This window comes from Hordeum vulgare, chromosome 7H, assembly GCF_904849725.1.
Source record: "Hordeum vulgare subsp. vulgare chromosome 7H, MorexV3_pseudomolecules_assembly, whole genome shotgun sequence".
NCBI classification, from domain to species: domain Eukaryota; kingdom Viridiplantae; phylum Streptophyta; class Magnoliopsida; order Poales; family Poaceae; genus Hordeum; species Hordeum vulgare.
Genome location: NC_058524.1, coordinates 386,074,830 through 386,092,137, shown reverse-complemented (window position 1 = coordinate 386,092,137; position 17,308 = coordinate 386,074,830).

Sequence of the window (17,308 nt, the reverse complement as noted above, 5' to 3'; positions counted from 1 at the left end):
GATCAAACTAGGGGCCTCCCCGGTGGGAACCCCAAGCTCTGACCCAAGAGGGGCGCCGAGCACAAATCCCTATGTGATGGGGGGTAGGCCCCGTCCCCGGGCACGGAGCCCGACGCCCCGAGGCACTCCGTGGTGAGGGGCTCCTTCTTATTCTTGCTTGGGTTCTCGAGAGGCACCTCGTCTTCTTCATCGTCCGAGCGCTCCACCGCTGCCGCGCGGTAGGCGTGCTCCAGTGCACAGACGGCATCCTTCTCGTGGCAAGGGATGGTGATGAAGCCGTCCCTCCCTGGCATCTTGAGGACATTGTAATCATGGTGGACCACTGCCATGAACTTGGCGAGCATCGGGTACCTAGGATGGCGTTGTATGGCAGGTGGATGTGCACGACGTCGAAGACGATGATCTCAGTGTGGTAGTTCTTGCGCTCGCCGAAGGTGACGGGCAGATGCACTTGCCCAATGGGCACGGTGGATCCTTCTGTTACTCCTGAGAAGGTCTTGGTCGGCATGAGCTGCTCATACGACAGCTGGAGTTTCTCGAAGGTCTTGACTGAGAGGACGTTGAGCCCCGCTCCACTGTCAATGAGGGTCTTGGTGACGAGGATGTTGCTGATGGTTGGGGTCCACATCATTGGGAGCTTGCCGGCCATGAACGAGCACCTGAGCTTGTCGCTTGGGTCGAAGGCGATGGTGGTCTGGGACCAGTTGAGAGGACGCATTGCTTGTGGCCTCGGGAGGGCGGCATTCACCTCCCGAGAAAACTGCTTGAAAGTGCAGTTCGAGGCTGGGGTCTGGGCGCCGCCCAGGATGGACGCCACCACCCTAGCATCCTGGAACCCCTAACCCCGACGTCATGCATGTATTCATCCCTCCTCCTGGGTGGCAGAGGCAACGGGGGCAGCCCGGCCTCCTGAGGGCGAACCTCACGAGGCTGGCCATGTCGCTGCCCCTCCTGAGGCTGGCCACGCTAGGGGTCCTCCTGAGGCTGCTCACGCCACTCCTGACACGGCTCACGGTCATCCCAGCGGCCCCCATTGCTCCTCCTCCGTGTGCGGGGCTTCTGTCCAACCGTCCGAGGCGCCTGTTGAAGTGCTCGGCATGAACCAAACTGAGTTCTTGACACTCTGAGGTATCATGGCCGTTGGTGCCATGGAAGATGCACGTCGGCCCCCCTTCGGATGGGCGCTCTCCCCCTCTGACATGCTTCACCTCAAGCTCGGCGGCAAGCACCATCGGGGCCTTGCGCTTCACCTCCTTAGCTTTGGCTTTCTTCTCTTCTGGGTCCGCCGCCAGGGGCCCGAGGAGCGACAAGCGTCCTTCTTCAACCATGGCGCATTTGCTTGCCAAGTTGAACATCTCCAGTGCGGTGCTCATTTCATAGTTCATGGCGAGCTCTTCCTTCATCTTGAGGTCTGTGACTCCATCGGAAGAGGCCGAGATGACGACTTCGTCCGACGCCTTGGGGATCTTGAGGCGCATCACCATGAAACATTGTATGAACTTGTGCAGGGTCTCTCCCTCGTGTTGCTTGATGCGCCACATGTCGTTCATGGTGGGAGTGTGGTCGCAGGTGCCCTAGAAGTTGGCAATGAAGCGCTCGTGCAGGCCGTCCCAGGAGGTGATGGACGCCTTCGGGAGGCTGAGGAGCCACGAGAGCATGCCGCCCTTGAGGGCCATTGGGAACCAACATGCCATGATTTGGTTGCCTCCTCCTGCCGCCCTGATTCTTAGTGTGTAGAGTTGCAGGAACTCAGACGGGTCTAGGGGGGCGTCGTAACGCGGGGGTAGGTCGGGCTTGAACTTGCACGGCCACGCAGCGGGGTAGAGCTCGGGGGCGATAGCGAGGCACCCCGCCGGTCCAACGGGTACGATGCGCGCGGGAGCCGCCAAGCCTTGTTGATCCATGGGGTCTGCTTCGAGCGGGTCATGCTCACGACGCAAGATTTGTAGCACCGGGGGCGCGCATACATTGGTGTGGGTGCGGGGGATCATCTGGCAGCTTGCTTCATCTCCGGGTCCCGTCCTGGGTTCGAGAGGCCAGGCGCCGGGTCATGCTTCCTGCCTGGGCTCTGGGTCCGTGACACGCCGCGGGGGTGGTGGTGGCGCGTCTTGTTCCTCATGGTTTGCCAGGGACGGCTGGGGTCGAAGTGAACAGGAGAGCGCCGCAGAGTCACCGGCGGCGGCGATGAGCTGGAGCTAGTCGTCGTGGCGGTCAGGAGCAGGCCGGTAACGAAGCAGCTCCGTGGCCATGGCAAGCGCGCGCCGGCCGTGGGGCACCTCTGGCCGGGCGCGCGATGCCGATCCCGAAGGCCTAGCGAGCGATAGAGTGGCGGTGCGACCGTCGACCGGCTCGGTCACCGGCTAGGAGGAGCCCTGTTGCTCTTGAACTTCGGGGCCGGTGGCAGCATTCACCACGGGTGATGGTGACCGGCGCGCGTCGACGGCACCGACGGGCGCGGTCTCGGCGATGCGGCTGACGCAGCGTTCTGCGCGAACCCGACGAACGTCAGCCATCGGGGCCATGGAGCTTGGTGGAGGCGGAGATTGGAGGAAACCTCAACACGCCCCTACCTGGTGTGCCAAATGTCAGATTTCGGGCTCCGCAAAACCCTAAGGATTCGAACACTGGGGCGTGTACAAAGGTCTCTCCCTGCTTTGCCTCACCTAGCCCGCTACTCGATGGAAACGGCGAAGAACTCACTCGATGGTGAGGGGAACACAGCACACAATAGTTTACCCAGGTTAAGGCCGCTGCGAAGCGTAAAACCCTACTCCTGCTTTTGGTGGATGGCCTCTCGTGGAGGTGGTGGATGAACTAGTACAATGCTCTTTTGCCTCCAGAGGCTAAGTGGCTAGGTGTCTTGTTCTGCCGCCTGAATGAACCCCCTGTCTCAAGTATCCTACCCTCCTTATTTATAGCGGAGGCCCGGGTCCTCTTCCCCATTGCTTCAGCGGGAAGGGATCCCACATTGGGCAATTTTGAAGGGGAACAAGGGAACATGCTCCCCTGCCCAAAGGTGGTCTTCGCGTGCAAAGTACCTGTCCGCGCTACACAGACGGGCCCGTGGGTGACGTTTGCCCTACTCGCACGCGGCTGCGGCTTTGTTGCACCAGAAGGGAAACCTTTGGGAGATGCCTTTGGAACCCCTGTACGCTCCCGCCTCTTCTGCACCAAAGGGGAAACTGCCCCGTCCTGCCATCTGATGTTCGTCTGTCCTTTCCTAGCATCACCCTTGACTCCTGAGGCCCGGTCTTGCCTCGGAATATCCGCTGCTTCGGAGGGGTCCTGACGAGTCCTCCCTGCGGGTCTTGACGCTGCTCCTCCTTGTGAGCCTTGGCCCCTCACGAGAGCCTTACCTTGAACGGTGTCGGGCCCATTGGCTTGTTCGGTGAGGCGGGCTCGCCCTGGACCACAGGCAGGCAGGTCTGGGTACCCCCATTCCCAGAACACCGACATAGACCTCGCTTGTCCTCAAGTGAAAACCGAGCTTGATAAATATGCCCACATGTTTAGAGATAGAGGTGTCGATAAAAATAAAATACGGACATGAAGGCCTCATGGTTATCTTTAGAACAGCAACATAAATTGACATATAATTTCTTATGCTAGAGTAACAGATCATTCACAAGGTAAAATATGAATCAAGAACTCTATTGAGAACTAACAAACTATGATTTCAGTAACTGAAGCAATTCCAATTTATCGCAACGTAGGAAAGAGTCAATACAAGAGCTTGTAAAGCAAATCCACATACTCAATCATCTTATAGTCTTTTATAATTGCTAACACTCGCGCGGTACCTATGAGGTCAAAGCTTCAATTGGAATAGGCGCTTTAAAATAGTTAAGGTTTAGGCTTGAACAAATGCGAAATAAAACTAATGTTTAATTTGTTAAGCACAAAATCTAAAACAACTAGGCTCACCTATGTGCACCAAGAACTTATGCTAAGCAAGATAAACAACTAAGTGATAGCAAGATATATGACAAGAAACAATATGGCTATCACAAAGCAAAGTGCATAAGTAAGGGTTCGGGTAAGAGATAACCGAGGCACGCGAAGACGACAATGTATCCCGAAGTTCACACCCTTGTGGATGCTAATCTTTGTTTGAAGCGGTCTGGAGGCACAATGCTCCCCAAGATACCACTAAGGCCACCATAATCTCCTCACACCCTCGCACAATTCAAGATGTCATGATTCCACTAAGGGACCCTTGAGGGCGGTTACCGAACCCGTACAAACAAGGTTGGGGCAATCTCTACAACTTAGTTGGAGGCTCCCAACAACACCACGAAGCTTCACCACAATGGAATATGGCTTCGAGGTGACCACAAATGCTCGGGGCAGTCTCCACAACTTAGTTGAAGATTCCGACGCTTGCCCGGAGCTTTACACCATAATGATTGAGCTCCGAGGCACCACCAAGCTTCTAGGGGTACCAAGTACCCAAGGGTAATAAGCTTCTCAACTTCTCACTTCCATGTATCACCGTGGAGAACTCAAACCGATGCAACTAATGCAATGGCAAGAACACACGAAGTGGTCAAGTCCCTCACACTCAAATCCCTCCACAACAACAAAAGTTATGGATAAATATGAGAGGAAGAACAAGGAGCTCACAAAGAACTTCAAGATAAAGATCCAAGGGGTTCCCCTCACATAGAGAAGAAAGTGATTGGTAGAGATGTGGATCTAGATCTCCTCTCTCTTTTCCCTCAAGAACTAGCAAGAATCATTGGAGGGATTGAGAGTTAGCAAGCTCTAAGAAGGTCAATAATGGTGGAAGAACACGAGCCCAACAAATAGATAAGGTCCAATGCGGAACAAGACCTCCTTTATATAGTGGGGGGAAGAATCCAACCGTTGCCCCCACTCATAGCCTAACCGAAACGGTACTACCGCTGCCGGAACGTCCGAGGGGCGGTACTACGGCCCGAGAGCGGTAGTAAAAATTACTACCGCTCCAGGAGCGGTACTGCCGTTGGATAATGAAACCGCCATAACTTTCGCATACGAACTCTGAATCGAGCAAACTCAAGCTTGTTGAATTCACGACGACAAGAGCTATCCAACAGCAGCATAAAATCTTAAGAACATGAAGTTATGATAATGCCAATGATATAGAGATGTGAGACCTCTATGAACGAAGAACCGACAAAAACTTCCAACATCGAAAACATCATAGAAGATGCATATGGACTCCGTTTTCGATAAACTCGAGCTTGTCATGAAGATGATCATAAGCTCTAAAACTCACAAGGAGAAACACCAAACAAGAACCAAGATATGATGCAAGGATGCAAATGGATTGAGCTCTCAACGAACGATACGATCTAGCTACTCACTTGAGAGCCCCCCTTGACAGTACAGTGATACGTCTCCAATATATCTATAATTTTTTATGGTTCCATGCTATTATCTTGTCAAACTTTGGATGTTTTGTATGCCTTTTATATCTTTTTTTGGGACTAACTTATTAACTCAGTGCCAAGTGCCAGTTCCTATTTTTTCCATGTTTTTGAACCTTTTCAGAGGAGGAGTCTTTTCTTTTTGTTGTGTCACAATCATCCTTGCTGCACACCTTTTTGAGAGAGAGAGACATGCACTCATCGTGAATTTGCTAGAATGCTCATCGTGCTTCACTTATATCTTTTGAGCTAGATAAGTTTGCTCTTTGTGCTTCACTTAGATATTTTAGAGCACGGCGGTGCGTGACTTGGCAGTTGGCTTATGCTATGAAAGTAGTCTCAAAGGTGATAGGTACCCAAAGAGGATACAAAAACCTCCATCTTCATGTGCATTGAGTAGAAAGAGAAGTCTAGATTCCTCTCAATTAGTTTTGAGACGTGGATTTGGTAATATCAAGAGTTATGTTAGTAGGGTGTTGTGAATCTAGAAATACTTGTGTTGAAGTTAGTGATTCCCGTAGCATGCACGTATGGTGAACCGCTATGTTAGGAAGTCGGAGCATAATTGATCTATTGATTATCATCCTTTGTGATGAGGTCGGGATTGCGCGATGGTTAACACCTACCAACCCTTCCCCTAGGAGTATGCGTTTAGCACTTTGTTTTGATTACTAATAAAAACTTTCGCAACAAGTATGTGAGTTCTTCATGACTAATGTGAGTCCATGGTCTAGATGCACTTTCACCTTCCACCATTGCTCGCCTCTCCAGTGCCGCGCAATTTTCGCCAGTACACAAACCCACCATATGCCTTCCTCAAAACAGCCACCTTACCTACCTACTATGGCATTTTCATAGCCATTCCGAGATATATTACCATGCAACTCCCACCGTTCCGTCTCATGACTTGTGCTGTCACTCTCCTATTGCCATTGCATGATCGTAAGATAGCTAGTGAGATGTTTCAACGTCTTACGCCAAGCTAGATCGTTGCACATCCCGGTACACTGCCGGAGGCATTTCCTATAGAGTCATCATCGTTCTAAGCTTTGAGCTGTGAGTAAATAAAAGTGTGATGATCATCATTATTAGAGCATTGTCCCATGTGAGGAAATAAAAAAAGGCCAAAGAGCCCAAATAATTTAAAAAAAGAGAGGCCAAAGAGCCCAAATAAAATAAAATAAAAGAGAAGAGAGAAAAAGAGAGAAGGGACAATGCTACTATCTTTTTCCACACTTGTGCTACATGATAGCACCATGTTCTTCATGATTGAGAGCCTCTCGTTTTGTCACCACCATATACTAGTGGGAATCTTTATTATAACTTGGCTTGTATATTCCAATGATAGGCTTCCTCAAAATTTTCCTAGGTCTTCGTGAGCAAGCAAGTTGGATGCACACCCACTAGTTCTCGTTTTGAGCTTTCACATACTTATAGTTCTTGTGCATACTTTGTATGGCAATCCCTACTCATTCACATTGATATCAATTAATGGGCATCTCCATAGCCCTTTGATACGCCGAGTCAATGTGACCATCTCCTCCTTTTTGTCTCACAACCACCACCACACTCTATTCCACCTATAGTGCTATATACATGGCTCACGCTCATGTATTGCGTGATAGTTATAAAAAGTTTGAGAAAGTAAGAGTGCGAAAACAATTACTTGGCCAATATCGGGGTTGTGCATGATTTACATTAGTTGTGTGAGGAGGATGGATCATAGCAAGACTATATGATTTTGTAGGGATAACTTTCCTTGGCCTTGTTACTTTGAAAGTTCATGATTACCTTCCTAGTTTGCTTGAAGTATTATTGTTTTCATGTCAATAGCAAACTATTGTTTTGAATCTTACGGATCTGAACATTCATGTCACATAAAAGAAGTTGCAAAGGACAACTATGCTAGGTAGCATTCCACATCAAAAATTCAGTCTTTATCACTTCCCTACTCGAGGACGAGCAGGAGTTAAGCTTGGCGATGCTTGATACGTCTCCTACGTATCTATAATTTTTTATGGTTCCATGCTATTATCTTGTCAAACTTTGGATGTTTTGTGTGCCTTTTATATATTTTTTGGGACTAACTTATTAACTCAGTGCCAAGTGCCAGTTCCTGCTTTTTCCATGTTTTTGACCCTTTTCAAAGGAGGATTTTAAACAGAGTCCAAACGGAACGAAACTTCCAAAAAGATTTTTTCCAAAACAGAAGAAGATCGGGAAGCTTGAGAACCAAGGCACGAGGTCTCCAGGGACACCACAAGCCCCCTAGCCACGGCCAGGGGGGCCACGCCTCCCAGTCTTGTGGGATCCCTGGGCCTCCCCTGCCCTAGGTCTTTCGCCTATATATTCCCATAAATTCCAGAAAAAATCAGGAGATCATCGAAAGTACTTTTCCACCGCCGCAAGCTTCTGTCTCCGCAAGATCCCATCTGGGGCACGTTCTGGTGCCTTGCCGGAGGGGGATTCGGATACGGAGGGCTTATTCATCAACACCATGACCTCTCCGATGATGCGTGAGTAGTTCACCATAGACATACGGGTCCATAACTAGTAGCTAGATGGCTTCTTCTCTCTCTTGGATCTTCAATACAAAGTTCTCCATGATCTTCATGGAGATCTATCCGATGTAATCTTCTTTTGCGGTGTGTTTGTCGAGATCCGGTGAATTGTGGATTGATGATCAGATTATCTATGAATCTTATTTGAGTTTCTTCTGATCTCTCTTATGCATGATTTCATATCCTTGTAATTCTCTTCGAGTTGTGGGTTTTGTTTGGCCAACTAGATCTATGATTCTTGCAATGGGAGAAGTGCTTGGTTTTGCGTTCATACCGTGCGGTGACCTCACCCAGTGACAGAAGGGGTAGCAAGGCACGCATCGTGTTGTTGCCATCAAGGGTAAAAAGATGGGGTTCTCATCATTGGTTTGAGATTATCCCTCTACATCATGTCATCTTGCTTAAAGCGTTACTGTGTTCGTCATGAACTCAATACACTAGATGCATGCTGGATAGCGGTCGATGTGTGGAGTAATAGTAGTAGATGCAGAAAGTATCGGTCTACTTGTCTCGGACGTGATGCCTATATGTATGATCATTGCCTTAGATATCGTCATGACTTTGCGCGGTTCTATCAATTGCTCGACAGTAATTTGTTCACCCACCGTAATATTTGCTATTTTGAGAGAAGCTCTAGTGAACACTATGGCCCTGAGTCTACTCCACACCATATTTTCAGCCTTACTCTTTTACTTCGTTGCACTTTCCGCCTTCAGATCTCACTTTGCAATTGATCTTGAAGGGATTGACAACCCCTTTATAGCGTTGGGTGCAAGCTCGTTTGTGTTTGTGCAGGTACTCTAGACTTGACGAGATTCTCCTACTGGATTGATACCTTGGTTCTCAAACTGAGGGAAATACTTACTCCTCCTGTGCTGCACCACCCTTTCCTCTTCAAGGGAAAAAAAACAACACAAGCCCAGCCTCCGTCAACGTGTCAATCTCTGGCACTGTTGTCTTTTGCCGCAGCATACGGCAATCTATCCTCAAATAGAAAACCTATCAAGGGCAAACCAATACCTTGCACCTAGTCCTCTTGAGCTAGATGATGATGATCTTGGCTTCCTCAAGATGGAACACCTTTCTTGATTGCATTGGTTTGACAAATACTAGTTCATTGCTCCCCCATACTCACTATGGGTGAGCCACTCTTCAGCACATCTTCTCAAGTCCATTGCCACCACAATGGACGGCAAGCTTCAAGCATGATATATTCGTGATGCTCCAGTTGAACTTGCACACCGCAATCTTTATGACGATCACCACTTGATGTCATCCTTCATAGGTTGAATGAGATCTTGCTCTTGACGCAAACCCATGAAGACACACCTAACCCCACATAAAACTCTCACAAAGACCATGGGTTAGTACACAAAAGCGTTGTGGGCAATGCTTACCATACCATGGGATTAATTGATCCCTCTCGGTACATCTTGTACACTTTGTGTGTTGATCATATTGATTTACTCTTTGCTTAGTCTTGATCAACCTTGTTTCTTTATGACCAATCTTTGGATAATGCCTTGAATACCACCTTGGTCATCATATAAACTCCTGGAAACCAACAGCTGGACTTCAAGAAATGCCTATGGACAAATCCTTTGAATATAACTTAAGGCAACCATTAGTCCATAGGGATTGTCATCAATTACCAAAACCACATATGGAGAAATATGCTCTAACAGTTGTGTTGGTAGTGTTTTCAGGGAACGAAATGTTGAACAAGCTAAGGAATTGTTGACTAATATATTGAAGAATTATGATGAATGGACACTTCCTGAACCACCGCCTGAACCCACTCCAAAGAAGAGGGGTATCTTATTCCTTAGTACTGAAACTATGCAAGAGGCAAAGAAATGTATGAAGGAAAAGGGCATTAAAGCTGAACATGCTAAGAATTTACCACCTATCGAAGAAATCCATGGTCTTAAAACACCACCACAAGTGGTGGAGCTAAATTCTCTTCTAAAGTTTGATGAAGGTGACATACCTTACAATAAACATCCTAGTCAATGTCTATATGAGTTTGATAATTATATCGTAAAGCAAGATCATTTCAACTCATTTGTCATGAAACAGTTGAAACAAAACTTTGATATGATCGCTCGCCTAAGTGTCTTGTTATTTAGAATCACCAATGATGTAAGAGGTGTAAGAAAACATGCTTCTATGGTTCAAACCCAACTAGAATAGGTTGCTAAATCCCAAAGTGAACTACTTCATGAAATGACTAATAATATGAATGATCGTGTTGTTAGAGTAATGACTAGAGGAGGAACAATGACTCAAGATCTACTATATCGAGAAGGTCATCCTAAAAGAATTGAACACGATTCACAAATAATTCATGTTGGTGCGCCTAGTCCTTCTGGGAAGAAAAAGAAAAATGATAGGACCTTCCATACTTCTAGTGAACCTGAAGTAGAAAAATCTTCTGATAGTGCTAATGATATCTCTATATGTGATGCTGAAACTCAATCTGGTAGTGAGCATTCACCTAGTTATAATGAAAATGATAATGATGATGCTCATGTGGATGCTCAACCTGACAATGATAAAGAACCAAATAATGTTGTTGAGATAGAAACTGCTATTGATCTTGATAAACCACAACCTAAGAATAAACATTATGATAAAAGAGATTTTGTTGCTAGAAAGCATGGTAAAGAAAGAGAGTCATGGGTTAAAAAAACCCATGCCTTATCCACCTAAACCAACTAATAAAAATATGATGAAGAATTTGAATGCTTTGCTGAAATGCTTAGGACAGTCTTTCTGCATACTCGCTTGACTAATCTTTTAAATATGGCACCTTATGCTAGGTGCATGAAAGACATTGTCACTAATAAAATAAAAATACCTCAAGCTTAAATCTCTACCATGCTTGCTAATTATACTTTTTAGGATGGAATACCTAAAAACTAGGAGATCCATGAATACCAACTATACCATGTTCCATCAAAAATAACTATGTGAAAACTGCTATATGTGATCTAGGAGCTGGTGTTAGTGTTATGCCTTTCTCTTTATACAAAAGACTTGACTTGAGAAAACTCACACCTACTGAAATTTCATTGCGAATGGCTCACAAATCAACAGCTATACCTATCAGTATTTGTGAGAATGTACCCGTTGTTCTTGCAAATGTTACCATCTTGACAGACTTTGTTATACTTGACATGCCCGAGGATGACAACATGTAAATTATCCTTGGTAGACTTTTCTTGAATACTGCAGGGGCTGTTATTGATTGCAACAAAAGCAAGGTCACTTTTCATGTCAATGGTAAAGAACATACAATGTATTTTTCGAGGAAACAATTTCAAGTGAATGGTGTTAATGTTATTGAAAAATCTCCTACTATCACTAATGAAGGTTTTCAACTACCTCTACCTGCTGCGAAAAATAAATATGAGATACTTATTGTTGGGGATATGCACATCCCCATTGAGGTAACTTAGTGTTTTACATAAATTCTTCAGGATCATGCTAATTGATAAGTGGTTGTTAATAAGACTTGATCAACATTGTTAATGAGTCATTTTCAAGAATAATGAGGTTGATGAATTCAGTAGGCACAACTATCTGTATCCATTTTACTTTTCATGTTATTTTTATTTAAAAGCAATAAATGTCATGATTATCCTGTTTTCTGATATATTTTTTCCCTGCAAGAAAAAGTACCCACAAATAAAAGTTCTCCAAATGACCTAAAACTTTCACATGATTTTTTCCTAAATATTTGAGAATATCTGGCACTAAAAACACTGCACGGAGGGTGCCCCACGTGGCTGATACGTCCATTTTGCATCATGTTTTCATGTTGTTATTTATCGCTTCTTGGGCTGTTATTTCACTTCACGGTACAATTCTTATGCCTTTTCTCTCTTATTTTGCAAGGTTTACATGAAGAGGGAGAATACCGGCTACAGGAATTCTGGTCTGTAAGTGGAGCAAAGTTGAGATACCTATTCTGCACAACTCCAAATGCCGTAAAAATCAACGAGGATTTTTTTCCCGATTTATCAAAAATACTGGGCCGAAGAAGTGTCAGAGGGGGGCGTGCAAGTGGCCACAAGACTGCACGGCGCGGCCACCCCCCCCCCCCCCCCAGGCCACGCCATGAGGGCTTGTGGGCACCCTGCAGGCCCACTTGCCCCCCTCTTTTGCTATATGAAGGGTTTCGTCCAGGAAAAAATCAGGGAGGAGCTTTTTCGTGGATTCGCCGCCGCCACGAGGCGGAACTTGAGCAGAACCAATCTAGAGCTCCGGCAGGACGATCCTGTCGGGGAAACTTCCCTCCCGGAGGGGGAAATCATCGCCATCGTCATCACCAACACTCCTCTCATCGGAGGGGACTCATCACCATCAATATCTTCATCAGCACCATCTCATCTCCAAACCCTAGTTCATCACTTGCAACCAATCTCCGTCTCGCGACTCAGATTGGTACTTGTAAGGTTGCTAGTAGTGTTGATTACTCTTTGTAGTTGATGCTAGTTGGATTATTTGGTGGAAGAGTTTATGTTCAGATCCTTGATGCTACTCATTACCTCTCTGGTCATGAATATGATTATTCTTTGTGAGTAGTTACGTTTGTTCCTGAGGACATGGGATAAGTCATGCTAATCGTAGTCATGTGAATTTGGTATTCGTTCGGTATTTTGATGTGTTGTATGTTGTATTTCCTCTAGTGGTGTTATGTGAATGTCGACTACATAACACTTCACCATTATTTGGGCCTAGAGGAAGGCATTGGGAAGTAGTAAGTAGATGATGGGTTGCTAGAGTGACAAAAGCTTAGACCCCAGTTTATGCGTTGCTTCGTAAGGGGCTGATTTGCATCCAGTAGTTTAATGCTATGGTTAGACTTTGTCTTAATTCTTCTTTCGTAGTTGCGGATGCTTGCGAGAGAGGTTAGTAATAAGTGGGATGCTTGTCCAAGTAAGGGAAGTACCCAAGCGCCGGTCCACCCACATATCAAACTATCAAAGTAACGAACGCGAATCATATGAACATGATGAAAACTAGCATGACAGAAATTCCTGTGTGTCCTCAGGAGCATTTTTCTTCCTATAAGACTTTGTCCAGGCTTGTCCCTTGCTACAAAATGGATTGGGACACTTTGCTGCACCGTTTCTACTTTTGTTACTTGTTGCTTGCTACGAATCATCTCACCACACAATCACTTGTTACCGACAATTTCAGTGCCTGCAGATTTTACCTTGCTGAAAACCACTTGTGAGATCCTTCTGCTCCTCGTTGGGTTCAACACTCTTACTTATCGAAAGGACTACGATTGATCCCCTATACTTGTGGGTCATCAAGACTCTTTCCTGGCACCGTTGCCGGGGAGTGAAGCGCCTTTGGTAAGTGGAACTTGGTAAGGAAACATTCATAAGTGTGCTGAAACTTGTTGTCACTTGTCACTATGGATACTAATCCATTGAGGGGCTTGTTCGGAGTATCTTCACCTAGAACAGAAGCACAAAGAGTTGCTCCTCAACCTGCTACACCTACTGAAAATATTTTCTTTGAATTTCCTTCGGGTATGCTTGAGAAACTGCTGGCTAATCCTTTTACACGAGATGGAACATCACATCCAGAGTTGCATCTAATCTATGTAGATGAAGTTTGTGGTTTATTTAATCTTGCAGGTGTGCCCGAGGATGAGGTCAAGAAGAAGGTCTTTCCTTTATCTTTGAAGGATAAGGCGTTGACATGGTATAGGCTATGTGATGATACTGGATCATGGGACTACAATCGGTTGAAATTGGAATTTCATCAAACGTTTTATCCTATGCATTTAGTACATCGTGATCGGAATTATATTTATAATTTTTGGCCTCGTGACAGAGAAAGCATCGCTCAAGCTTGGGTGAGGCTTAAATCAATGTTATATTCATGCCCCAATCATGAGCTCTCGGGAGAAATTATCATTCAGAACTTCTATGCTCAGCTTTCTCATGATGATCGCACCATGCTTGACACTTCTTGTACTGATTCTTTTATGAAGAGAGATATTGACTTCAAATGGAATTTATTGGAGAGAATTAAATGCAACTCTGAAGATTGGGAGCTTGAATAAGGTAAGGAGTCACGTATCAATTTCACGTTTGATTGCGTTAAATCCTTTGTTGAGACAAATACCTTTAGTGATTTTAGCGCTAAGTATGGACTTGACTCTGAGATAGTAGCTTCATTGTGTGAATCCTTTGTTTCCCATATTGATCTCCCCAAAGAGAATTGGTTTAAATTTCATCCTCATTTAGAAGTCCATGTAGTTAAACCCACTCCAGTTGAATAGAAAGTCATTGCCTATAATGATCATGTGGTTCCCAGTGCTTACATTGAGAAACCACCTTTCCGTGTTAGGATAAAGGATCATTCTAAAGCTTCAACTATGATATGTAGAGGCTATATTAGAACACCTACACCCCCTGAGCAAATTAGAGTTGAACCTAGTATTGCTATCATCAAAAATCTTCTGCCTGAAGAAGTTGAGGGACATAATATTCACTTCTGTGAAGATGCTGCTAGAATTGCTAAACCTCACGCTAGAGACAAACATAGGCCTGTTGTTGGCATGCCTGTGGTTTCTGCTAAGATAGGAGATCATTGTTATCATGGTTTATGTGACATGGGTGCTAGTGTTAGTGCAATACCTCAATCCTTATATGATGAAATCAAAGATGAGATTGCACCTGTTGAGATAGAGCCTATTGATGTCACTATTCAGCTTGCCAATAGAGATACTATCTGCCCTGTGGGAATTGTTAGGGATGTTGAAGTCTTGTGTGGTAAAACGAAGTATCCTGCTGATTTCCTCGTTCTTGCTACCGCACAAGATAGCTTTTGTCCCATCATATTTGGTAGACCTTTTCTCAATACTGTCAATGCTCATATTGACTGTGAGAAGCAAATTGTCACTGTTGGCTTTGAAGGTGTGTCACATGAATTCAATTTCTCTAAGTTTGGTAGACAACCTCATGAAAAGGAGTTGCCTAGTAGGGATGAAACTATTGCCTTAGCTTCTATTGTCGTGCCTCCTACTGATCCCTTAGAGCAATACTTGCTTGAGCATGAAAATGATATGCATATGGACGAAAGGGATGAGATAGATAGAGTTGTCTTAGAACAATATCCTATCCTTAAGAATAACTTGTCTGTTGAACTACTTGGGGATCCACCCCCACCAAAGGGTGATCATGTGTTCGAGCTTAAACAGTTGCCTGATACTCTTAAGTATGCCTATCTTGATGAAAAGGAGATATATCATGTTATTATTAGTGCTAGCCTCTCGAAGCATGAAGAAAATAAGCTACTAAAAACTTTGAGGAAGCATCGTGCTGCTATTGGATATACTCTTGATGGTCTTAAGGGCATTAGTCCTACTCTATGCCAACACAAGATTAAAACCGATACTGATTTCAAACCAGTTGTTGATCATCAAAGGAGATTAAATCCTAAGATGAAATAAGTAGTAAGAAAAGAAATACTAAAGCTCCTGGAAGCGGGTATTATCTATCATGTTGCTCATAGCGATTGGGTGAGTCCGGTGCATTGCGTCCCTAAGAAGGGAGGCATTACCGTTATCCCTAATGATAAGGATGAATTGATCCCACAGAGGATTATTACTGGCTATAGGATGGTGATCGATTTTAGGAAATTGAATAAAGCCACTAGGAAAGATCATTACCCTTTACCTTTTATCGACCAAATGCTAGAAAGTCTGTCTAAACACACACACTTCTGCTTTCTAGACGGTTATTCTGGTTTCTCCCAAATACCAGTTGCACAATCTGATCAGGAGAAAACCACTTTCACCTGCCCTTTCGGTACCTTTGCTTATAGACGTATGCCTTTTGGCTTATGTAATGCACTTGCCACCTTTCATAGATGTATGATGGCTATATTCTCTGACTTTTGTGAAAAGATTGTTGAGGTTTTCATGGATGACTTTTCAGTTTACGGGTCTTCTTTTGATGATTGCCTCAGCAACCTTGATCGAGTCTTACAGAGATGTAAAGACACCAATCTTGTCTTGAATTGGGAGAAGTGTCACTTTATGGTTAATGAAGGCATCGTCTTAGGACATAAAATTTCTGAAAGAGGTATTGAAGTCGCTAAGGCTAAGGTTGATGCAATCGAGAAAATGCCATACCCCACAGATATCAAAGGTATAAGAAGTTTCCTTGGTCATGTTGGTTTCTATAGAAGGTTCATCAAAGACTTCTCTAAGATTTCTAGGCCTCTTACTAATCTCTTGCAAAAGGATATTCCTTTAGTTTTTGACGATGATTGTGAGGAAGCCATCGAAATACTTAAGAGGGCTTTGATAACCGCACCTATTGTTCAACCACATGATTGGAACTTGCCTTTTGATATCATGTGTGATGCTAGCGATTATGTTGTTGGTGCTGTTCTAGGGCAAAGAGTCGATAAGAAGTTGAATGTTATTCACTATGCTAGTAAAACTCTAGACAGTGCCCAAAGAAACTATGCCACTACGGAGAAGGAATTTTTAGCAGTCGTGTTTGCATGTGAAAAGTTCAGGTCTTACATAGTTGATTCCGAAGTCATTATTCACACTGATCACGCTGCTATTAAGTACCACATGGAGAAGAAGGACGCTAAACCTAGACTTATCAAATGGGTTCTCTTGCTACAGGAATTTGATTTGCACGTTGTCGACAGAAAGGGTGCAGATAACCCAGTAGTAGATAACTTGTCTAGGTTGGAGAACGTTCTTGATGACCCACAACCTATTGATGATAGCTTTCCCGATGAGCAATTGAATGTCATCAATGCTTCATGTAGTGCACCGTGGTATGCTGATTATGCAAACTATATCGTTGCCAAATACATACCACCTAGTTTCACGTACCAGCAAAAGAAGAAATTCTTCTTTGACTTGAGACATTACTTTTGGGATGATCCTCACCTTTATAAGGAAGGAGTAGATGGTGTTATTAGACGTTGTGTACCTGAACATGAACAGGGACAGATCCTACAGAAGTGTCACTCCAAGGCCTACGGAGGACACCATGCGGGAGATAGAACTGCACACAAGGTATTGCAATCAGGTTTCTATTGGCCCACTCTCTTCAAGGATGCCCGTATGTTTGTATTCTTTTGTGACAGATGTCAGAGAATAGGTAATATTAGCAAACGTCAGGAAATGCCTATGAACTATTCGCTTGTCATTGAACCATTTGATGTCTGGGGCTTTGATTATATGGGACCTTTTCCGAAATCCAATGGGTATACTCACATCTTAGTTGTTGTTGATTACGTCACTAAGTGGGTAGAAGCTATTCCCACTAGTAGTGTTGA